Genomic DNA, 25,534 nt, shown 5'->3' with positions numbered 1-25,534 from the left:
GAAATTAAAATGAGATGCAGGTAACAGAGAGATTTCTTCTTGAATCAAAAGAGAGAAGACACAGTCTGAGAGACCGCACTGAGACAAAGGAGACTGGGACTACAGGGAAGTAGATAATCAGGCTTTAAATTTTTGATGTATTAGAGCAGCTAAGAAAGCATGATCCAAAATTGCACTTGACTGGTCCATGCTTCTTCCTGTCGCATTGTTATAAATGTTATAATATGATGCCAACGTTCTAATAAAAAACAGATCTCTTTGTTTTGTTAGATTAAAATGTGTTTTTCTTCTTTAAGCTCATTTTATGTTAAGACAGAGCTCAAATCAGTGTGACAAGCACAGACACATTCTTTCCTCAGCAGCAATGGATTCAAATGAAGCTGATTCACCACCAAAGCAATGAGGTCTGCAATCTGGGACAAGCTGGGGATTCAAAGGAGCTTAAGCATGTTTCCAACTAGCCTGCAAGACCTAGTGTGGGATCAGTGCAAGCAACTAATGAATGGGGAATAATTTCTCTTGACAGGGTGTCTACCATTGTTTGCCAAAAACATACTGGTTGGATAAAGGAGACATATCCCACAATGCTGAATAGCTCCAAATTATCAAAGTGACATAGCCCACTGAGATTTGTGTCTTATTTCCCAGATAACCAAAATTATACTTTCTTCTTAACAAGACAAGACGGTCTGTGAAATCTTGGAAACAAGTTTTCCTTTTTCCTGTGATATTTTCTGTCCTTTCTAGCTAGGTCAATGACAACTGAGGAAAAAGACCTGTTCTGCATTGGTGGTGGTACTGCTGTGCTCAAGAGAAGGGTTAGACTGGTAGAACAGGTGATGAAAGGCCGCATTATCCTTGTGGTTGGAACTACACGTTTTTAAAATCAAGTCTCAAAGACTTAAGACTCCAGGCTGGCAATCAGGAGACTAGAGATTAAGGCAAGGACTGAAAGGCCAAGGAGTGACCAGACCTAAAGCTTACCAAATGGGATTCTGATAGGTTAAAGAAGACTATATCTGGCCAGTCCATATTTTTCTACATTACATTTAAACAGGGCCAAGACCAGTGAGAGAAATAAATATCTATCAAAGCTGAAAAATGGCATAAGTGTAAATGCAAATAATACTTTTAATTTGCATGGAGGGAGTGGAGGAAGATTAAGTTTCCTCTGACGACTGCAGTAATCACAGATGCCAGTGTCAAGAACATCTTCCCAACAGGAACAGTCTCTCTATGAAAGGGGCCTGATAATGGTCCTGTGAATACAGGAGAGTGCTTTTCATAACACAGACGGTTTTCTCCTGTCTTAAGACCATTTTCTATTGCAACAGTATCCATATGTTTCATATGCTGATTTTTGCCTTTTTAAAAAGAGCTAATTCCAACAGTAGAACACCAGAGACTGATTAACAAAGGAAAAAGCTATTTTTTTATCTGCATCATATTTTTTTGCAAAAGTTGGAGTTATACAGCACGAACATATTAGCAGATATCCACTAAAAAGCTTCCCAAGCGTACATGTTTGAGAAAACATCCAGAAGGGAGCCCAGGCAAAAGAGCCAAGACTCAAGAGCTGATTCTTACTTCACTGTGGTCTTACAAAGGTGTAATTCCACTAACTTCAGGATACTGACTCCAGACCTAAAGGAAAGCAAGCTCAGCAAGCAGGAATTGTGCAGCACTGTAATGTTGATATGCTTTCCCTGGAGCAAAGGGAAGGGAAAGCAAAAATAAAAATTAAGCAGTATTAAGCAGACTTACTTTATCTAAGAAGAAAAATTTCCAGAAGTCACTGAGGTGGTGTACAGTACATTCTACATATCCTACTTTGTCTTACTCTTGAATTTTGAATGTGTTGCACAAAGATATTATGCATTTGCAAAATATCTGCGGATCAAAACAAGCTTCCTTTCTCTTGAGGAGCAAAGTCTGAGTGTACAGTACGCACATGGTGGTATATTAGCAAATACACAAGCCTCAGAAAAAGGAGAAGGAAATTCCTAACCTAGCTTTTCCTGTGTGTCAGAAAGTGTTTCACTGAACTCAAAACTAAGTGGAACTGAATGCTCTCAGCAGCCATCTAGACGAACAGAAGAACAGCAGGGAAAAAATAAAAAGATAGTAACAAGCAGAAAAGTAGACAAATTGAGGATAACAGCACCCTTTGCAATAATCATAATGAGAGCAATTGAATTGCACCTTGGAAAGGTCACATTTACTTGGATCCCATGTGGGTCCTGGATGTGTGCGTTCATACAAAAAGCCAGATGGCAGAATGCACCCCCTCCGTACACAGCCACCGTTTCTATTTGCGCTTGCAATTTCCCAGGCTGCTGTCACCTGTGTTATCCCAGATCTCCCGGGGAAATCGCATTATCAGCTATGGTACATGCCAGCCTCCTGCTATGGTAATGTACCTCCACATACTGCCCTGCCTTCCACAAGTGGTATTTTAAACATACAGTTCAACCCCAAATCCAGATGTTTCTCTACCGTATAAAGTAGCCACTGGGCAAGGATTTATTGACGAGCACTTTATGGCGAGTTGATGGAAGGAGTTTTACATGAATTGCTGGTGGACACACTAAACAGATATTAATCAAATTATGCTGAGATAGATATCTGCATATAAAAATCACAGACCTGTCCGAGGTCTGATTTTTCCCCATGTATAAAATCAGCTGCAGGTTTTGTACAGCATTCAGTGCAGCGAATGCTCCTCCAACACGAAAGTTCACACCTCATCACAAGTAACAGCAACAAGCTTAGAGTCCCATCAGCAAAGAACTGATGTGAGATTATAACTGGCTACTATATGTTTTCCTCCTAATTTTGCTGTTAATTATCTTTTCAAAAAACAGTGCTCAATAAAGGCTAAATACCATCAAGTGGCTCTTCAGATCACCATGTCACATCTGTGCCCAGTGGCTAACATTACAGACGCCTACCTAAGTTTAAAGCTCAAGGTTACTTATTGGATATTTATTGAAGTTAGGTGTCTAGTCTAAGCCAATTACCTGTGCTCCTTCTATAGCCAAAGGAGAGCATTAGGTAATTCCAGAGGTGCATTCATCTTATCCTTAAAAATATCAAATGCCTTGTAACGACAGGACGCCTAATTTTGCAAAGACTGAAAAGAGGTGATGAGAGTCCCATCTCAGAAAACCGCTTACCCATGGACAGGTGGGTCAGCTGAGAATAAGCTGTGGGACAAGTCCAGAGGTTGATTTTACACCTTTGGGTTCATCACAAGATGCTTTAACTGATCTGTTACTGTGCCCCTCCTAATAGCTACAATTACACACAAGTCATTAATTTAACATTAAAAATACACCATTCTATGCTCCTTTATTATTCAGAATGAAGAGAATTCTGATAAAAAAACATTCTTTCCACTCGCATTTTGCCTCCAGTCAAAGGAACTCCGCACCTTCAAATGAGCTCAGGATTGCCCTAAAAACATATGGGCAGAGAAGAACATGACTCAAAGCAACAAAGATCTCAGTATGTCCATGGCTGAGTTGGGGAGAAGTAAAATGTTGGGGTTCTGACTTTCTGTGTAGCTTTCCGGAAGGCACAAACTAAGAGAAACATCAGTATGTGGTCATCTAAGGCAAAAAAACATTACTATGCCTAGATGCACAGAGACCTAAGTTTCTTTCTTTGCACTCCAGTCCAGAAGTTGCGTAATCACATTAGCACATCAGTACTTCTACAGAAGGCTAACCATACAAGACTTACAGGGCTCCTGATAGGAGCTGGCTCATATCCAGGCAGCTCAGAGCTTGGTCAGAGGAGGATGGAACTGTCTGCACCACCCGTGCAAGCATGCCCCTGGTTACATTTAAATCTGCAATGCAGCATCTGACCCCTTTAAAAAGGAACAATTGACAAGCCTGCTGTTTGGCCACGTAGTCAGAGCAACTGTAATTTACCTTATGAAAAGAGTGAATGCAGTTGGCAAATAACTGGCTGGGTTTTAAGCCCCAGCCCCAGACAGTGAGAGTAGGTCAAATCATAGGTGCACATGCAGGCACGGAGAAAGGCGAGTGGATTAATGTGGAGACAGTGTAAATAAAGGCAGGACATATTAAAGCTAATATTCATCACAGAGAAGAATGCCATGAGCAGCTGAGCTATCCCAGCTGGAGCTGTTCCAGGCTACATGGCTACCAGAGTAACTTCCAGCAAGTCAAGGCGATGAAGGGAACCAGGGGGGACAGCCTGGGGCAATAACCAAGGGCATCAAGCTGCATTAATTAGGGTGCATTAATATTAACCATAATTAGGGAAGATGTTCAAAGGCACTGATGATACCTTGGATGCCTAGTCCCCATGGGCTTTGAAATGGAATCAGTGCCCTTGTCGCTTGGAAATCCCCACTTCAGCACTGTATAAAGCAGTTTATACCTATGGGGCTGAATGCACTTTACAAAGGAAGGTGTTCCCCTTTGCTCACTGTTAGGAGAATCAAGGCGCACAAGGAAGGGAAATACTCACTGACAGAAACAGAAATCGAACAGGGGTCTCAGCCTTGCCTCATCCACTCATCCTTGCCTTGTTTAAACCCAGAAACCAAACCCAAACTGTCATACCTGCTCCAGTATGGGCAGACACCTGCTTTGTGGTCCATATGCTAATTTTCAGTCCACGAGCTATACATATTTCTGCCACACTTGTTACACCTTAGAAGTTTCTTCTGTCTCTTACTGGTCCTGCTGGTTTGCTGTTATGAGGCATGGGCATATTTTTAAAGGTCAGACTAGGGTATCAAAGTAGTCCATTCTGGCTTTAAAAGCTATAAGCTAATTAGATGTTTCAGACTGGAAGAAATGCTGTCACCAAATATAAGCCAATGTCTCTTTTCTTTCTTTTTTTTTTTTTTTCAGTAGCTATAGCAAAAGCATGGTGTCTCAAACTACAGCAACCAGTCCTTGCAATGAGGCTGCACTTCTGCATTGGAGATGGTTGTGTTTTTTATTTCCAACCATGTGCACTCATCAAATTCCATGTCATTTTTATTTAATCTGATTCTCGATCAAGCTGATTCTCTGTCTCCCAAGCCTTTCTGTCTTCCAGCTGGGCATTTTTTTAAAGCAGTGATTTGCAAAACATTAAAGCATGCATATAAATAAGTTACTGTCTGGAGAGTGAGCCATTATTTTATAGGATACTGTGCTGTAAATAGTGGCTGTACGTTGGCAAAGCAGGCCTGTGCTGCCCCCAGTTTTATCCCGCTCTTCTCTGCCCCCCTCTACCTTGTTGGGGGCTGTATCACACCCCCTGTCATTTCACTTGCTGGTAAATGAGGCTCTTGCTCTGGAACCCTAATGTTACAGGATAATACGGAGAGGACAGCAAAAGCACACTAATTCTTCAGACATAAGTGCTATCTGATTGCAAGCTTGCATTCACAAGAGCCGCCCTATGCTTAGAGTCCCGTTACTTACTAGGTGCTGGTGAATGGAAGGGTATCCAGCATGCACGAATGAGAACCTGGGCACACACTAATGTGCTCAGGCTTCCCCTAAAGCAAGCATGGTTTTGCCAAGTTACTGCTCCTGAAAACACTTTGTCTGGCCTTAAGATCAGGCTGGTACCCAACTAAACAGACAACATGCCCCAGTGCAGCTCCAAATCATGGTTACGTCTGAATTTCTGACTTTGGGACCCAGATTCAAGGAAATCCAGGCATTTCACCCTGAGGTAGATTTGTGTCATTACAGTGTTCAAAGGAGGGGAATAGTGCAGTAAAGATAAATTTGCACCGAGACTCTCTCCTAGCAAGCTCCAGTCCATTGTATCTCTCAGCACTTCTACAGAAACTGTGCTTGCCTCTTCATGTTCAAAATTCTGCTATGTAAACAAGCAGGGATAACACCATTAAACCCGACTTCAAGTGCTATTTGTTCTTCCTCTATTCCATCCTAGGCTTGCTATGGCCTAGTTCATCATTATTCTCCTGTGCAACGTGCTCTAGATGACCCTCTGCTTGAGCAGGGGGGATTGGACTAGATGATCTCCAGAGGTCCCTTCCAACCTTGGCCATTCTGTGATTCTGTGATTATCTTTAAACCCCATGCAAGTGAGAGGCAACAGCCCCACCTCTGAGACATCACTTTCCAGTTCTCCCTCCTCCCTGCTGCATTGCTCCGCACGGCTGGCTCCCAGTCATCATGTTGCCAGTGGAAAAGCATGAGTCAGCCAGAAAAGCTATTCTGCACATTGCCACCTTTAACAATAATGCAGCAAAGCCTCTCAAAAATGTGAATGATGCAGCCAGAACACTGCCATTCTTTATTTCCACTTTTTTATTCATGACTCTCTTCTGAAAGAACCTGGATTAGCTAAATCCACGATCACCTGATATATAGCGAGGTTTTTTTGGACATGACGCTATGCTGACAGGCAGAGTTCCCATTGATAGCCACTGTTGTTATTTCCCTTATTATTCACACTGCCATCCCACTCTTTCTGAGTACAGAATAGATGTGCCCTGGGTGCACCTATTTTAGGCCCTCAATAGCATCTGAAAAGGTAAGAGATACTTCCTGATTAGAATGCCAGCAAGGAAAAGGATCAGATCAACATTTGGTGTAAACCAGCATAACTCCTGTGAAGTAAAAACTCAAGAGCCATTGAAAGCCATAGTAACTTCTGCCATTTGAGGACCTGATTTAAGTCTCTGTGCACTTGCATCTCGTGCAAATATAATAGCTATTACATCTAAAAGACCACCATAATATATAAAAAAAACCCAAGAATTGATGATTTTTTTTGACAAAAACTCTACCTTGTCTACTAAAACTCTGTTTGTAGAGATTTAAGGGAAGAGCAGGACTTGGAGTCTAATCTTGGAGTCAAAGGACACGTTTAGGAATGCTGTTTTTGTTTTCTCTACAATGACGGGTAAAGAAAAGTCAAGTGGGGCAGAGAAAGGACAGTCTTGGGATCTGGGCAAAAAGTTTTCCGGCATAGGGCACCAGCAAAGTCTTTTCAGCTTTCTATACCTGTTTCCTCTTCAAGCAAGCAAGGCCCATCTCTGCCTGTGTGTCTGCACCATACTTAGCTTAACAAGACCCTGATCTTAAATGGGACTTTTTGATAAGCCCTTATAAAAAGGATACTTATTCTTCCTACCTTATGTACTAATGTGCAGTTGATGGCCAATGGGTACTCCAAAAGGCAATTCAGAGCATCCAAGTATCTACCTCTCTCCATCAGGTATGTGTGCAATGAACCCTAGGAGCTTAGTTCCCAAACAAACCTACAAACCTCTCATAATAAAAGAGCCTTTCTCCATAAAGTGACTAAGAAGCAATAGAAAGCAACTTATGAATTCACAGTTATTGTGCTTTGAGTAACCAAATTGGGCAAAGTTCAACAAAAGGGAATGGAAATTGAATTTGGCTTGGAACGGCATGCCATTCTTAGTAACGAAAGCCAATTGACAATAATGTTTACATCTAGTATATAACAGCAACTGTGACAATCCTTGTTCTTACTAATGCTGTTTTTGAGGAATGCAGAACAAAGTGATAGGTAACTATTATGCTTTTAGGCTCCTGAAGACTATAGATTGATGACAGAGGTCTATCTCCTTTGCCCTCCAGCTTTCTCCTCTCTTTTGCTAAGAGCCAGCATGGAAAATATGTTTAGTTTCAGCAAAAAAAGCCCTGTTAAAATAAGTGGAAAAGAATAAATAAGCCGCCCCTTTTAAAAACAGTTTGGGCTAACTTGTTTTCCACTGGTAAAAATAATCATTTTAGTAGGTTATTTTTATTTGGTTGTGGTTATCTGGAAAGGGGAAACATTAAAATGTCTTAACAATAGAAAAACTAAAGGTACTAATGAATTATAACATAGGAGATATATAATTAAACATTATAAATTGGCAAGCTCTTGACAGCCTGTAGCGAGCTAATCTCATGGCACTGCTCACAAGCATTAGGAGTATTCAATGCCCCTTCTAAGCTAAATGCACATCTGGATAATACATTTTCCTTTACTAAGCTCTCCCTGCAACTAGATATCACATTCGTCATTTCCTGGCAGTATTTAAAATGGAATTTTAAAAGACTCATTGAAACCTATTTGTCCTATAGCCCACGGTAACAATCATAACTGCAAAATGTCAGTACATATATTTGATACGCTGAGCAGTGCCAGTATCCTGTCTTCTAATGCACTTGCATCCTGTGCTAAACTACTGCAAAGGGTGATGATGTTTTCCTGGAAAGGTTGAGGAGTATATACACGTCTCATTTCAAGAACCCACCTGACATTGATATTCATGTAATAAACTTCATAACCAGATGATAAATTGCATTTTTATGCCATCCTCACCTGCACTGTACCTTTTAGTCTATTTCTCTCCCTGAGTCCCTTCCAACTTCGAAAATCTCTGAATCGCTTCAAGTAGCTGGTATATTATATCAAATATAAACATGTCAAGCTTATGGGGCTTTTTCTTCATTTTGCCTAAGTGTGGAATATTTCTAGCCTCCGATTAGGGTGCTCTCAGTTGGATGCAAAATGAACAATAGTGTTCCTATGTAAGCTGAAAATCCAGTGTCTTATGATTCATTGAGTCTGTAAGCAAGTAGAGGAGTTTTGCCACTGCAAAATGAAGATTCCCAGCTTCTTAATATGAGCAGCATTTGCTGCTCGCTCCCAAGCTATGAGAGATACGTAATGTGTGATGCCCTCCCATTACGGAAAACATTGGTTTAGACTATTTTGTATTTGGTTTTCAAATATTTGCTTTTATTTCTCCTATCGCTTGCCTCTTTTCTAACTGGACTAATGGTAACCAAAGCACAAGACTGCACATACAGAATGAAAAATGAGTCACTTAAAAATTGGAGCCATTTTTAAACTGTTCATTCCCTAACTGTCAGTAATGCAGTACTGGAATTGTGGACAGTCCTGCCTTCTTTTTCCCACTGTTACAGAGCTGTCCAAAAGCTAAGGGCTTCTGGGAAAAGGAACATTTAGCACTTCTTTTGTTCTAGCCATGAATAGTTTATAGGGGGCTCGCTAGCTTTCAGGTTATTCTTATTGCTTCACATGAACACCCATTTCCTACTCACAGGCAGGAAAGCATCTGTGGTCAGAATCTCAGCTGGTGCAAACAGGCATATAATGGAGCCTGGCTGATCTTTACCAGCTGATGATCTGAAATAAGATATTTCAGCATTGAAAGTTTTCCATTTTTGAGTAGACAGAGAACAGAAACACTGTATGATGTAAAAAATAGCTCTTGAAATAATTATTTTGAAGCCAGAAATGGAGGGAAAAATAACGTTTTTCATAAGCAGCCTTGAACTTTCAGTGCTATTTCAATATCATTTTTCTTCGGTCTGGTAGCGTTTTATATAGGTTCTGTCATTGTAATCACCTCCATGGTATCTGAACACTTCCCAATACCAGGCTAAGCAACATAATTATCATTTGTTGCATTTGTTCCTTCTGTGTCTCTGTAGCATTACAAGCACGTGCAGTGAAGTACCTCTCTTTCAAAGGGTTGTTGTGTCTACTCTGCTTTTATTTTTTAAGATAACATTCATTAAAGTATAAAGAGGGTGGATTTTTTTTAGTAAATTTACATATTTTTATGGAGAGGTAAACAATTAGAAAAAAGTATCTGACATTTTGACATGAAGGTGGAAAGATTTATAAGGATATTGGCCCGGCCACAATGAATATACTGCACACCTGACCTTTTACTTTATTGAAGAAAGTCGTAATGTGGCAAAGAAAGACATGAACTTTTTGGCTATGATATTTACTCTGGAGATTTATATGGTCTTTTAGATATTCTGAGCCCACATCCCGAAGTGTCTTGAATATAACAAGTGAGTTCATGAATGGAAAACAAATATGTCCTGTTTTTCTTTACACAAGTAGAAAATTTACCATGACTCTATCTTAGCCAAAAAACTGAGTTCATTAAAAAAAAAGTGTAGTCTTTTTAATGGTGAAAGTGGAAAAAAAGAAGACAGCTTTCTTATCCCTTTATTTTACTCTTCAAACAATTAAAAAACTTACTCAAAGAAATCAGGAAAAGAAGCTAAAATGTCTGTGGAAAAGCAAATTGATAAAGAGATAAATACAGCAAGAATGAGAGAGAGAGGAAAGAGAGGGAGAAGAAAGACAGAGAGCTAGAAGGGTGGGCATCAGATGTCAAAACACTGTAAGCAAGCCTCCTGGGCCAGGTTTACATAGGGTTGTTCCCCTAAAGCATTTTGCTCCCTCAAAGCCCTGAGGAGGGGAAGGACAAATAGCTCACCCAATTTGTTAGTGAAAAAATATCTTACATTTTCCTTACCTTTGGGGCAACAGCACGGAATGGGCAATGAGAGCAGATAACTCCATGAGGTCTCATCATCTCTGAGTGAATGAAGGCATCAAACCAGAGCCAAACATCCATCCCCAGTTGTAGCTTCCTAATAGACACTTGCCATAGCCTTCCTCTGCCTGGCATGGTTCAGCTAACCCAAAGTTCATGGTAAGGAGAGAGAAAAAGCAGCTTTTGCTTACCCCAGCCTGCCTGTCCCCTCCTCATCCATAGTGTGTTTTCCCACCAGGAGCCAGTGCTTGCCAGGGTTAGTAGAGGAGACTGCTGGGTGTGGCCATGGCCACCTATTATAAAGCTAGTGAGCTCATTCAGTCTTTTTGTATATAACCTAACCAGGGAAGACAGTACATTCAGGAGCTGCTTTTGCTACCCATACCAGGCTTCCGTTCTAAGCCTGTTCATGCTGAAATGTGCTCACCTGCATGTTCAAACAGGCTTTGCTGAAAGTTCGTGTCCCATGTTCTTCTAAATAAATGCACCTTTGCTGGAACTGCTCACGCTCTCTCTCTTTCTCTGCAATACTTGCTCTGCTGTTCTGTGTTTACTGTTTTATTCCTTAAACCCTCTTCTTGCAGATAGCCTTGCAGATAGGCTTCTGTTTGGTACCAAGACAGGAAAATAGTCTAGACACCCACTCGAGGTCCCTTCTAACCCTATGGTTCTTCGTTTGGCACAGGAGGAAGGGAGAACTAGAGAGCAAAGTACCATAGAGAGAGTGTATGGAAGCTGTAATATCTGCATTAGTATAACAGGATTATGTGGCTCTGGAGCTGAACCTGTGGCTTCTTCATGAGACTTCTTTAAAGCATAAGATTGTTGCCTGAGTTTAAGATCTTCTTAGCAGTGTAGGGCAGGCTAGGATTCTTCTTGCATGCTTCTAGAAGAGAAAACCACTCAGACACGGATTTCACTGTAGGGGAAAAAAAGCAGATTCAAGAAGTTCCTTCCAGTTTGTTAAAAGGAAGCACCAACGCATGGAAAATAGTTGTATTTCACTTGCCGGGGAGGGGGGGGAGAGGGAGGGGGGAGGGAACAGAATATAGGTAGGAAAGCAGGTTTTGCCCTTACATTTTTTGTCTGTCGAACAGGGCAAAAGGTCCACCGGTCAGTTAAAGACAACAGAGAATTGCAGAAGGTCAGTGCTGGCTTTTTCTGTGGCAACTCCAGCGAGGTTCCCCAAACAAGATACTGTCCAGTAATCGTTGCTAATTCCCTAAATACTGTACAGAGTAGTGATGATGATGTCCAGAAGTAATTTGCTCTTGAATAGTGTTACGTGGGTCAGGGCATTAGTACCTCCAACAGACTAGTCACTTCCAGAGAGGGCAGAGGGGTTACAGGAGCAGAATGTGAGGCCTACAAGTGACAGACCCTATTACAGATACTCCAACTTTGGTCTGTGTTTCCAGTTTCTCCTTCTAACTTCCTCTGAGACTAATCATACTCATAAACACAACTCAGATGTCCATTTCTATACAGGTGAATTATAAGTCAATCTTTCTACTCCAGATTTGACTCTTGCTCTGCTCACATTAACATCTTGGCCTCATAGATCTTCAGCTATCAAGTCAAACTCCACATAATTAGGACAGGTTCCTTCCTCTTTTCCTCCAGTTCCTGTTACTTCCTTTCTCTGTCTCTGTGGATAAAATCACTCCCTGCCTGTCATTCAGGCCCATCTGCTGTGACATGGGTCTGTCCACACAGGCAGGGGCTATCTCTGAACTCCTCTCTGACACCTCATGAGAGCTGGGCTCCCTGCTCCATCATCAGCATTGTTTCACTCATTCCTTGTACTGTTCTTCTTATTCTATTGTCTCCTTTTATTCTCAAATGTAAGCTCTCAGTGCCAAAACATCCTTTTTTGTTCTTTATGCATATTACCTAGCTCAACGGAGTCTTGGTCAATGACTTTGAGATGGCGATGTGACAGCCATAAGAACTATAAATAATAAAGGTAGTTTTGGTAGGTCTTTAGCCTTGGAGTAAAAGTTTTTAACTCAATCCTCTTGAAACAAAGGATGGGAATGGATAAATCCAGAGCGAGTCACTTTCAATCCACTCTTTCAGCATGAACTGACATAATTCACAATGACATCTATGGGAGCAAAAGAACAAGACATGTTAAGCCCAGTCAGTAGAAAATAATGTATGTTACTACTTTGTTTCCATGCACTGATTCATATCACCTTCTTTGTTTTTGTTTTTCTTTTTTTTTAGTTATCTGTACCTAGGGGAAATAAACAAAAGCTTTATTTATAGCAGAAATGTTTTTTGCTTGTACACACAAGTGGGAATTCCTGTGCCAGTAAATTCTAATAAAAGCATTTATTAATTTAAATTTACAAATTTGGTTTGTATATATAGCCAGCTCAAACTATTATACAAGAGTCAAAAATATGCCAAGCATTTCCTAACTTACAAAAACTATGATTAAACTCAGTTAGGATTCAGTAAGCTCTGCAGAGGTTAATTAAATCTTTATAGATTTATTCTTCATTCAGTGCTGTAAAAGGCTTTTCTATTCGGCTATCATCACCAAGTTGGTAATGGGAGAAACTGAGAACCCTGATCTGTATCAATCTTCTGTGTTGCCAGACATTGAAACAATGTACAGAACATTGGTGTGGCATGAAATGGAGAAAGAAGGAGGAGACAAAGAACTACCGTTGAATGTTGTTTGGATGATCTGTGTCCTATCATCAGGAGTGTTATACTTTTGTAGGCACAACAGACACACTGAAGCTTTCTTTCACTGGGCATTAGCTACAGAAGAATGAACACTTTTCATCTTACTTTCAGGCAAAATGGACAGCCACCAAGTCTAGGCAAGAGTGCAATGTGGCAATGTCAATTCCCTGAAGATATTACAGTTACAAATATTAATAAAACACACAGCTGGGTTCTGTGTCTCTCCCATATTTTGCTACTAGTTACCCTGCCACTAGAAACAGTAGCATATATTCCTACAACATGACATCTAGAAAACGCAGCTGGGGATGGATGTTTTCTCGGACTACATGTCAGATAGTTAGGTACCAAAGCAAAGCAGTCAATGTCTCAGGAGGACTACAGTTAAGATATTAGACACTACATAGCAGGTGGTTGTGATGAAAAAAAAAGTATAAAGAATACTATGAACGTGAAAGTCTCTGCTCACCTTCTGCTTAATCAACTCAAGTCCCTTGTGCAGCAATTCTGAAAACATGCTTAAGTTCATCTCTCTTCAGCAAAGCACTACGGCATGCGTTTCATTTCTAGTTTGTGATGAAGTGTTTTGCTAAATATGGATTGACTGCTGAATCTGAGCCTGAGGATGTTGTTAAAATAGTAGTTAAAGCAGATCCAGTTAACATTATTTATTAGGATTTACAAAAGGCTTTTAACACCATTCCTTATGTGAAGCTGCTTAAGAAACAAATCTATCATAGGATAAAGTTCTGCCTGGGGTTAAAAACTGGTAAAAAGATTTTAAAAAGGGTCAGATTTGATAATCACATTTCATCAGAGAAGGAAGTCTGTCACAGGTATCTACAGTAGTAAAGAAACTGTTTCACAACATGCAATATATTATCTGGCCTACAGGGATACCAGCTGATGTACACTGAGGAGTTTGAAAAGTATCTAGGCAGAGCTCTTTTTCAAAACTTATTAAAAATGATAAACATACTTCAAAAAAAAAAAAAAAAAAAAACAGGGTGTAGGTAATGATCATGCTGAATATTCCAGTTATGTTGTGAATCCCTTCTCTCAAAGCTGTGTTTAGAAGCTGAACTCCCTGGAGGATAAGTCTTTCTTTTTGACTTGGAAAATACCGTGCAAAGTCCAGGCAGTAGCTGAGACAAATAGCAATAAATACTGTTAATAACCTCGAACAAAGTCTTTAGCAGCAAAATATTTTTTGCCAGAAAAAGTATATTTTATGTGACATGATTTCCATTAGCCAAGATTAAATAAGACTTTGGAGAATGGCCAAACTAAACTAAGCGTCTGCACAGTGTTCATGACAGATCAAATTAATTGCAGAAAAGTTCAAGGTGATACACACTGGAAAGGGCAATTCAACTGCTCATACACATAGCTGAGTTATAATCACTCACATGCAATCACTCATGAAAAAGATCTTGTTGTCACTGTGGACAATTCCATGAAAACATCTGCGCAGTGCACAGCAGCGATCAAGAAGCAAACAAAATGTCAAGATGTATGAAGAAAGGATTAGGGTATAAGGCTGAGAGTATTACAATGCCACGGCCTAAGTCAGTGGTGTGCATTCATCTTGAATACTGAGCCCAGCTGTGGTCACTCCAATTCAGAAGTGATTTACTGGAAATAGAAAGGATCCAGAGAAAGGGCACCATGTTTAATCAGAGGCTGGGAACATTTCGAGGTGAGGGAACATTAAAATGATTAACACAAATATCTTCAAAGGAGAAAATTAATAGAAGTTTAAAAGATGCTGCAAAAAATATGAGTTGAAAAGCTCAGTTTCCCCTCTCCCACAATACACACTATGGGGTTGAGCACCGTCTAAAAGATAAAACTGAAAGAAATCACCTTTTAAGAACTTTTGTATAATTAATATGTGAAACTTATTCCTACAAAAACTGAGTTCAAGAGTTTAGCCACTTTCAAAAATAACTACCAATAGTATTCAACCTTAGAGATAGGGATTATTAAGAAGGGACATAACCAAACAAATGGATGCCAGTCAAGTGGCATATGAGGACATTTGGAAGAAATATCCCCTCTAGCCAGGTTGTTGAATATGTTTTATATTCATTAAAGAGGTCTCTGTTTTTTTTACACTGGAGAATCTCCAGTTTGTCTGGTATATCCTAGAGAATTTCATGCCATTTGCAGCACACGTATCATAGATACAGATGTATCATAGCTAGCACTTGTAGCGTTACATGTGGAGGAGCATGTTAACAAAATTTTGCACTACTATTATACTGTACTACCATACTGCATTACTGTCCTTTGACCCATTGCCAGATTGCTTCAGTACCTGTGGTTTGTTATGATTTTGTGCTAGATTACTTCAGAATAAGCGACCTGAATCAATGCTCAGTGATTTAGCAGTATTCCATACAAACTTCTTACAAGAGAGTATATCATGCCAAAATGTTAAAATAAGGACATACAGCAAACAGGAAAGGTAAAATTTAGACCAAGAGGCTTGAAAAATGAGATGAAAGGTCCAATTCTTCAGCAAGCAACAAGTATAGGAAAGAAGTTCAATGAAGGGAAAGAAATACAAGCTACATACAGCTTTGGGAATTATTTCCTGATAAAAATATTTTAAGGATTCGAAGCAGAAAAATCTATTTTATGCTTCTGTGTGCAGCTGATCATGCATTCCTTCAGGCAGAAACAGTCCTATTGACTAAAGAAGATTTATGTGTATGGAGCAGCAATGGGATCAGATCTGAGGTACTAACCAGCTAATACCAGAACAGGGCAGGAAGGAGTTTTCCTGTCTTTGCAAAAATGCATGAGATTTAAACAATGGTTCCTTTGTGTATAGAGATGAACTTCAAAAATTGCGACATTAATTGTGGAAAAAAATAGAAAGAAAGATATTGACATATCTACCAGAAAGTCTGCTGGTTAAGATAGTCGGAAGGGAACAGATTGAAAGGTAAGTCCTAATTTGTTCTAACAACCAACCGTTCACTCATTTTTACGTAAAGTGAAATCCAACAGAAGAGATTCATGATTCATATCAACATCTGAGTGGTTGAGACACCATCTCAAAAGAAGACCAGAGCTCAGGTTCCTGCTGCTCCCGATTCAAAAGGCCTAGTATAAACAAAAAGCAGAGAGAGATGAAAAAAATTTATGTCATATGTTACTACTTTATAGCACCTGCACCACAAAAATTAACTTTTCGACTTAGGAAGACAAGATAGAGTGTCTTGTACCTCTCTTCCACTGACTAAATGGCTATTCGGAATAGCTGAAGATGTCTGTGCTCCCCTTAACCCCATTCTTCAGTTTGACAAGGAACTCGGTCCTCACCCAAACAACTCTTCTGACAAAACTGCTATCTCAGTTGTTGCAAGAAAAAAAAAAAAAAGGTTTTGATGAAACTGTACTTTATCAAAGAAAAGGCAGTTTCTTAGAAACGTCTTGAACAGCCCTAGGTAATACTTTGTTTTCTTTCTTTGGAGAGAGCTATCTCACCTGAAAAAGTACACAGTGTAGAAATATTCTGCCAGTCATCTCTTTTTGTGCATTCATAGTCACTCCATGTCCATATGCCAGCTAATCCTTATATAGCCACGTAGTAGAGTTATATTTTGGTGCATTCCGTATTTACCAGCCTACCTCCCTGCAAAAAGTGACTGCTATGTAATCATGCATGCACACCAATACACTTTATACTGAATATGTAATGTTAAAAAGTTACTCTGCAACTGTACTTCAAGTACGATTGAACTAAATTTATAAAGGTCACTGAGTAAGAACCTGATTCCAGCATACAGGATGCTTAGTTCTTTAATCCAATTATTGTAGTGTTCACATCTTATTTTTCCAATAGCCCCTAGAAGCTCCAAGCTAGATCAACAGTCTGTTCTATTAAATGCTGTTTGTACAGGTAAGTCCATCTAGAAGTATTCACAAGCGGTCAGGTCATTATGGCTTGTGCAGTACCATTTATCAGCTGAACTACAATCATTGGTCATTACATGCTATTACCCCATTGCAAATACAAGGTAAAACATGCTAACTTAAACTGCCATAATTTAAATGAACACATTTTATTTCACATATACAACAGACTAAGAGCTTGAATATGGCTAAACTCTCTCCTGGGAGGTTTTCAAGACCTGACTGGACAAAGCCCTGAGAAACCTGGTCTGATCTGACAGCTGTCCTGCTCTGATCAGGAGAATGGACTAAAGACCTCCTGAGCTCACTTTCAATTGGGGTGACTATCTATGCAGAGTGACTCCTGTTGAGAGAACGATCAATAACAGACAGCAAAACAGCTACATGTGGTTGTTTACCACATGTATTAAACGTGAGTTTAATATTTTGATGATTTTATTATGACCTGCATTACTGAAAAATGATACAGGGTGACTATCAGCAGAGTGAACATTTGCCCAGACACTTCAAGGTGATTGATTCACGTTAACTTACCTCAGTTGCATCACAGCCAAACCACTACTTTGCAAGAGGCTTTGTAAGTGATGGTTTCCAAAGAACCTAAAATCTATCTATTCAGGACAGGCAAATTGTGGAGAAGTTTTGCTAAATGCTTTCAGTTCATTACACTCTCTCTCTGGTTCTCCCTGGGCATCTCAGAGAGCACTGCATCTCTGGCATCTTCTCATTATCTCAAGTTGACGCTGTATCATTTCTAATGGTCTGCCAATAGATGACTTTGTGTGAGGTTAGCTATTCAACAGTTACTGCATCTCTAAAGTAGTAAAAAGGACCTCACGTTTATTGTAAATGATGGCTACTGCAGGGGGCCTGTCAAACTGAGTTCAAACTTGAGTTTACGCTATGACAGTGGGTTTAGTGCCTACCTCTTAGCATATAATATAATGAGCACAGAACTTGGTGGTGGTATCTAAAAACAGAAAAAGAGCTGTTCTCTCAATTTTTTCGTCTGCAATTTTGAATGTTTTCTCTTGCTAGCATCCTCAGACCTCGTGCACTGTCAACTTCCTTCTATCTTGGGTGTCATCCTTCAGATCAAGCTCAGTGTGAGAGTCAAGCAGTCACCAGAAGGGCATCCCACACCCACAGCTAGTAGCAGCTACTGACAGCAGTGGATACCTTATGACTACATATGATGAGGCCTTAGAGGAGGACATAAATAGTTTATTGAAGATAAAGCAGAAGTAAGTGCTTTCCTCAGTAAGAACAGTTTCGAAGTAAGAGACTGTCTTCAAAAAAAAAATGGCTGGACAAATGCTACCCTCCTATTGTTTTGGTGATTTACGAGCCAAATGACATATGGACCATACACTTTAACCTTTGCTCCCCTCTTTTCTCTTCCAGATCTCTAGCATCCTGGAGGTGTTTCTCTGCCCTCTGGCTTATTAGGGTGACAAAACAGACAAGTGCCATTGTTTACATATATAGCATCTCTTAGTGCTGACTTAGTGGGATTCATTTTCCATTATCTTTTGCCATACAAAAGGGAGGGGGAGGAAAGAAGTAAGGGAATAAAGTAGGAAACTAGTCATTTTATAGCTTTAGCTTTCTTGATTACTTTTTTCTTCTGAATCATTATGAATCATGAGTACTATTGTAAATATTTAGATAAATTGAATAGTACATTTTGAATTATATTCACATATATTTTCCTACACAGCTATGAAGTTGGTGGGTGGAGATAAATATTTACTTCTATTTCATAATCACTGTGCAATAGGCTTGCTTGTTTAGTAAATAACAAACAAAGCTCTTACAACAAGAGCAGACTTTGAGGAAGCTCCTTAAATTGTTAAATATATCCCTTTTTATCAGTGGACATATCTTCATTTCTGATAAAGTGACCAGGATAAATCACATTCTTTTTGAAAACAACCCACATACTTTCAATTTTAATTTCAAACTGACAAACTCATGCTTACAGTCAACCATTTGTAACTGCATCAATTCTTGTTCTTAAGATTTAGCATCCACCAAGTTATCGTCCAGCTATAATAAACTGGATGACAGAAGCTTTCTGTGCAATATTTGCTCCAAGGGCCATTCAGAACTGGCACAAGCACGGCACAACTGAAAGGGAATTATGTTACACTGTCAATCTTGGATCAGCTTTAAAGCCATGCTCCCACACCCTTCTGAATCCATTTGCATCTCCTATACATTAAAAACCTACGTGGAAAATGCTGTATCTTGCTGTAGAATCCAATCACAGCCATAAACCCGATGCTCTGAGGAAAAACTGAATGTTATGACTATCCCTGACAAAGTCTGGTCTAACCACATCTTTGAAATGTATAGTGGTAAAGAGTCCATCTTCTTTCCTGCTCCAACACTAAATTATCTTTAGTAGGAAGATTTTTTTTTTTTACTGATATCTAGACTTATCTTCCTTGAGGCAAACAGCAGATTATCTATGGCCTACCTGTGTAGCATCTATCGCCATCTTTATATTGCATATTTCTAGACTAAGCAAACCCATTCTTTTTCAAATTTCCTCAAAAGCTATGACACAGCTATTTATGGCATATTGAATCAAGCCTTGAGTCTTTGAAGGTTCCCAGACGCTAGCATCAGGAGCGTGAGCGAGTGACTGAAAACATTATTCTCAGATTACCATCGTATTTCCCTCTGTTCCCCCTTTGACAACCCCAGGATGCAAAAAGGACATGATCTCTGGGTGTCCCAAAATCATTTGCATTGATCCACTAAATCTAATCACATGCAAGGACGAAACATGGCTATAGCAGGATATAATACACTAGGAAAGTGACGTTTTTGAAAAGAGAGCTTTCCAAAATGGCTGTGAGAGCAGTCCCATTGTGGCTATTCAGGCTTAAGGTATTTGAGAAGCTTTGGTTTTCTGCTAGTATTGTGATAAATATCAGTGCATTCACCTGAATGTTCTTGTACAAAACCAAGTCAGAGACCCCCTCAGCAACAAACTGGTCAGTCTTTCATTTGCATAAATATTCCAAATACTTTTCTCCTCTGTATTTGTCCTGCTCTATTGCACAATGCTTCTATTAATTATGCTCATATCGAAGTGTTGCAATGAATCTGTGCCAGAAATAAGTCCACAATGACGTCATTGACTTAATTTATTCTGTGTATTTCTTATAGCCATCTTTCTGGCCAAAAATCTGATTTGTTACCTTGTAGTTCTAAAATGAGGCATTATATTTATATGTAGTTTTAGATTAGTGTTAAGCTGACGCATTTTGAGCCTGCTGTAGGTGGAAACACAAAGACAATGAGAGTATTTTCCTGCTGGAAGATAGAACATGATTAAAGAAAAGCAGTTTAATATCATATTGCAATCTGATATAACAATGTCACACTGGTGACCTGCCACAGCATTGAGTCTCATACAATATTAGTTTCTTTCAGCGTAAGAAATGTTAAATAAATGGATATACTGACAGCCGGAGAAATCATTAAAAAATAGAGTTGTCCCAACCACTTGAGAATGGCAAGCGGGAAAAATAATTATGCTACTCCCGTTACACACACTGCACAGAAAAAGAAGAACACAAAATAAAAGATAAACATGCCATTTGAGGATTGTTTGGGAATTATTCCATTCCATAAGTATCAAAACAAAATTAATCTCACTGAAATTAAATTCACCGAGATTAAATGCGAGGACCCTTAAATACAGAGAGAGGAGAACCCAGAATTGCCCTTCTCTCTGCTCAGTCAACAAAAGTTTGCAGTCACCTCCTTTTTATGTGGATAGCTTTCCTGGCCCCCTGATTTCTTCATTCTTGGCTATAAATTGTAGCAGCTTCAGAATAGTAGGACGGTAAACGTCCAACCCATAATATTCTTATATGACCCCATATATTATCCATATATGTCAACTGGAGATTATTGTCTTCTTTTGTAAGCTGGGATAGATGTGTTTGAAACCTCTCGGACTAAAGACTCATTTTAGCTCAGGACCGTCACTTCTTGGGTAAAAGTACAGTCCACCAAGTTACTATATTTTAAGGTTAAGCTAAGCTCTTCAATTTCACACAATTTCTTCTCTGAGTTTGTGCCTTTTATTCGATTCTGCCCACCATCATAAGCAGTGGGGTCATCTGCATCTGGAGTCATAATCTTCATGGTCTCAGGGCTCTCTTAGCAGTGATTGTATTTTGGATGTGATTTTTGCTGAATTGCAATGGTGATTAATTAGCTGAAAAGCCTGAAGTGGAAAGGGCTTAAATGACATTCCCGTAGCGTATCTGTGATTTTTTCTGTGTGCATCTGCATATTTTAGACTCCCTGATTGTCGTTTTATCTACAAGTCAAATCAAGCTCCAGCTAATGCTTCTGGCTTTAAATACCTGCAACAGATAGTATCTACTTTTCCCTTTTACATTCAGCTACTTTGGGGGTTTTATTATTTCTTCTTGAATACGCTTGTTGTCTCATTATGCAGAGACTGGGACTATTAAAAAAGAACAATTCAGAAATGTTATTTTTATTTATACTAGATGGATAATCATAATATCGTATAAGAATCAGATTTAGGCTGACTTCAATTGCTCCTATTTCTGCATTACATAACTTGTCAGCCCTGGTTTCTGGTTATGACATTGTAACTCCAAAATTATGTCAGAATTTATATATTCCCATTGTTCAACATTTCTAAGCATAACAGGTACAAACATAAGGAAATAATTTTCCTGAAAATTGAAGCTGTGCAGAATTATATTTTTCTCACATCCTTATATGTTTGCAATTTAATGTATTTTCAGTGTAATAAATTAGCCCTGTAAATAGTTAATTTGCACTAAAATATAGGCTACATTGCAAAAATCAATAATTTCAAAAAACATTTTTCTCCTCAGAAGGTTTTTTTAAATCAACAACTTTTCAACAAACATGCTGTTTCTGCAAGATGGAAAGAATGTAGTCAAGTCTGTTTTAAAGCTTTTGGAATATCTAGGCTTCTCTTGCATTAAAATTCTGGAACATCACTTTTTGGAGGGGATGGTTCCTTTTTTTTTTTTTTTTTCTTCTCCCTATGCTTTACTTCTGTTCTTTTTGGTCTTACTTTTCAGAGAGGCCTCAACATACTGGGCAGTTGTGATGACAGGCTGACAGACATAGGGCAGGCTCAAAGCTGGCACGTGAGGACAGAGGCAGTTCTTGAATTGCATGAGGTCTTGCCCTGGTGTTTTTTGGGGAAAGCTCTCAGACGAGAAAACTAACAACGATTCAGGAACATGTTGCTGTGTCCCTCTGGGAACTGGGAACTGCTGATTGCTACAAATCTGTTTGAAGTTGGAAAATCTGCAGCTGGCAGAGACAGCACTGAGGCTTACAGTACTGTCCCTGAGGCTTTCTATACACAGATGAAATGATGCAGGATTCAAATGAGCGAGCACGTACAGGGGTCATTCATCCCCTCTTACTTACACTGAGTAGTGCTTTACTCTCTAATTTGATCCCCTAAAATCAGTTGCAAAAAACGCGCAGTGACGGGAATGAAGGCAAATGAATCTGACAGAAGAAAAGTGACAAAATGACATATTGCACATGAGGGAAACTTGTCACAATGTAAAGAAGAAAAACCACAAATAAATCAATGTAACTCAAGTTCATTTGCACAAATACATGAAAACCCATTTTTCACGCTGTGAATCCTTGCTTCCCATTCTCCAGCTCTCCAGACACACAAAGGTTAAGTAGGACAGAGTTTCTGATGGAGATGAACAGCTTTCAGCTGCTGGTGGGTGACTTACAGCTGATCTCGCCTGTAGCTCCCATGAGGAAATGATGTAAGGGAAGGCTGAAGAGAGCATAATGCGAGCAAATGTGACTGACCACGGGATGCTGATGTGAGCTGCTGCCATCATAAGTGCTCTAGATAGTGCACATTTCTGAAGCTGTCATTACTAGCGACTGCAAGACATTGCTGAGAAAAAGCACTTTGTTTAAATGATTGCACTTGCTCTGAGTGCAAAACGCTCTGAGTTTAAACAAATCAAAAGCGAAGAACACTGCTTATGCTAGACGTGGACATTTCAAACCTTCAGAGACGAAAAAGCACTAATGCTTAATGACTGTGTGCACATCCAGTAATTACTAAAGAATAGAGTCTGATATCAGTGGTATGTGAAAGTTAGGTTATGTAAGCAAGCCTTGCATTAAATGAAGTGAGTTTTTGTTGGGGAAAAGGAAATGCGTTCATGGCTTCTTTTTCATTTGAAAAGTTTTACTGCTGGCAATGAAAATATGCTACTTCTCCTTTAAATAAAATGCAAAACATGCTGTATCACTAGAAATACTTAAAAAAACATAATTCTCTGTGACTAAATCAGGGAGTCTGGGTTCTGGATTGTCTTTCCTGCTCTGTAGTAACATTGTCTTCTATGTTTCCTTGAACAAATCTTTAAATCTATAATAGTCTAGATGCCATTAAACACTTTCAAGGCTGCCAATTACCACAGGTACTCAATGCCAACACATTTGAAGTCAGTGAGGCCTGTAGATATTCATAACCCTGTAAAAGCAATGGATATCTGAAAATAGAAGCAATTATAATTAGAAGACACATTTGAAAATGGAGTCCCCACACATGCAGTTCAACTTTGAGGAGAATTAGAAAGGGGAAAGGGCAGAATTAGAAGAGCTAATCCAAAACGTCTACAATATTATAATCATTCTTCCATTATTCCAACTATTTGGCACTCTCACATGCTCTTTTGAGCACTAATTAATCCCCTTCGCATCCCTTTGATATGAATGGCATCTCCATCTTCTGGGTGGAAAACTAAGATTTTAAAAGGTGAGATACAACACCAGAAATAATCCGTGGCACAGCCAGAGATCACTCAGAAGTAGGAGATTTTGGCCTCATCCTATCCTGTCTGACTTCTCTTGCTTTCCTCCTAGGCTTGGAACAATAGATTAGCATCTGAAGGGGATTCCTTGCTGCTTCTTTATTTGTGCTTCTGTGTTTTTTCTGTCCTCCTACCATTCAGCAATGTACAGGCATGAATTCATTGCTCTGCTATTGCCAAGAGAGAAGCTTCTCTCATCACTTTGAGGTGTGAAATTTCAAAAAGTGCTGTTTATTTGAATGTGTGGCAGGGTGCCTGGCAGGTGGGTGGGTGGGCTAAAAGCAGAAGCTGTGCAACACACCAGAAAAGATGTCTTTGGAGCCAAAAACTCTGCCTGGGACTCTTTATCAGTGTCATACTGACCCTCTCAGTTTAAGAGAAAATCAAACAAGACCCATAAATCTCGTGAAATTGAATATCATAGTGGTCCTTCCCGACACATGCAGATGCACAAAGAAATTCAGAACTTTTTCACTACTTTCTGTTGCAAGAAAGATAAATCTTGTAGCAGGATACTGTTTTGTTCTTTCTTTGAATTCTTCTGGCATTTAGATAATCTATTCATTCCCTGAGAACACTGGAATGCTTTTTTAAGACGTCCATAATAGATATTAGAGTAGAGAGTTTATTACTTTCCCTTCCTTTTCACTTTGCAAGAAGCTGTAGCAGAAAAACTTCAGTATGTTGTAAAATTTCAGCATTTTGAACCTTTTAAAAATATAGTATCAAAAAAATGCAGTAAGCAGGTCTCCTGAGTAAGTTAAAAATTAGAAGTGGCAGAAGAGAGAGAGGGGGAAATGACTCACCCCAAGGTCACACAACACCTCGGAAACAACGGCAGTGAAAGAACGTGAAAATCCCAGCTCAGTGCCCTGGAGAGAGGACTCCTCTGCTTCCCAGGCAGCATCGCTTCATGTTCCCCTGTGCAGCAGAAAGCAGCTGGGGAATAAAAGTGTCTCTCCCCAGCCCTCCGTTTCCTTGGTGATGGACAGCAATACTACACCGGCTCAGTACTCAAGTCTGCGCAGGGACTGGGCAATGCAGCCAGCTCTGTAGCAGCAAGTGCAATGGGAAGTTCTTCACCCTCCTTCCTGCAAATGGAGCCAGGTATATAGTGGCTCTCATGTGAACAAAACCCTGAGGTGTACAAAAGGCACTTCTTACCTCTTTCAAATGACGTGGCAGGACGTGGTGAAAGGAAGTGAGGTTACTTCAGAGCAAGATATAGAAAATCCAAAGTTAAAGCTAAATCTTCCCTCAAAGCCTGAACGTTCAAGTTGCTAGGAGTAAAGCACACTGAATATGCAGAAGACTGAAAAAGCAAGACTTTTGCCAAGTTACGCAACTCCATTGGATGTTCTAGCTCAAACTACTGACCTGTATCAAATTTGCCAACAACTTAGTTTTACAGAAGTGCAGTGGCTGGTGCTACTACTGGCCTGGGACATGTTATCATGTTCTTTACATGAATTTTCCAGATGAAAGCTTTAATTAGAGAAATCAGAAAAGAATATTGTTTTATATGTTATATTTACCTACACATTATAGCTGAAAAGATGTATTTTTCTATCCCTCTATACAGTCCTGTGGCTTTTGGCTTTTTGTGCAAGTATCTGTACTTGTTATAGGGTGTTTTGTGGAGGAGTTTGTGTCTTGT

The 25,534-nt window shown here is 39.5% G+C and overlaps 1 long non-coding RNA gene across 10 annotated transcripts in view; it reads right to left on the bottom strand.

Annotated features, from left to right (window-relative positions):
* The window catches only part of LOC104148584 (uncharacterized), a 136,122-nt gene extending 110,963 nt beyond the window's left edge, over positions 1-25,159 (bottom strand). For 3 of the 10 annotated variants that reach the window (XR_011141147.1, XR_011141144.1, XR_011141145.1), the window contains exons 1-3: positions 24,684-24,948; positions 11,432-12,461; positions 10,334-11,273 (exon numbers count right to left, since the gene is read on the bottom strand). This is a non-coding gene — a long non-coding RNA (uncharacterized lncRNA). Of the gene's footprint in view, positions 1-10,003; positions 11,274-11,431; positions 12,462-13,523; positions 13,674-16,036; positions 16,169-24,683; positions 24,951-25,041 lie in introns of those variants that run through there. The other 7 variants (XR_695151.2, XR_695150.2, XR_695154.2 and 4 more) reach the window with 7 other exon arrangements.
* Between the last annotated feature and the right edge of the window lie 375 nt (positions 25,160-25,534).

Source organism: Struthio camelus, chromosome 4 (assembly GCF_040807025.1).
Source record: "Struthio camelus isolate bStrCam1 chromosome 4, bStrCam1.hap1, whole genome shotgun sequence".
Lineage (NCBI taxonomy): Eukaryota > Metazoa > Chordata > Aves > Struthioniformes > Struthionidae > Struthio > Struthio camelus.
This window is presented reverse-complemented; position numbering and strand designations above follow the sequence as displayed.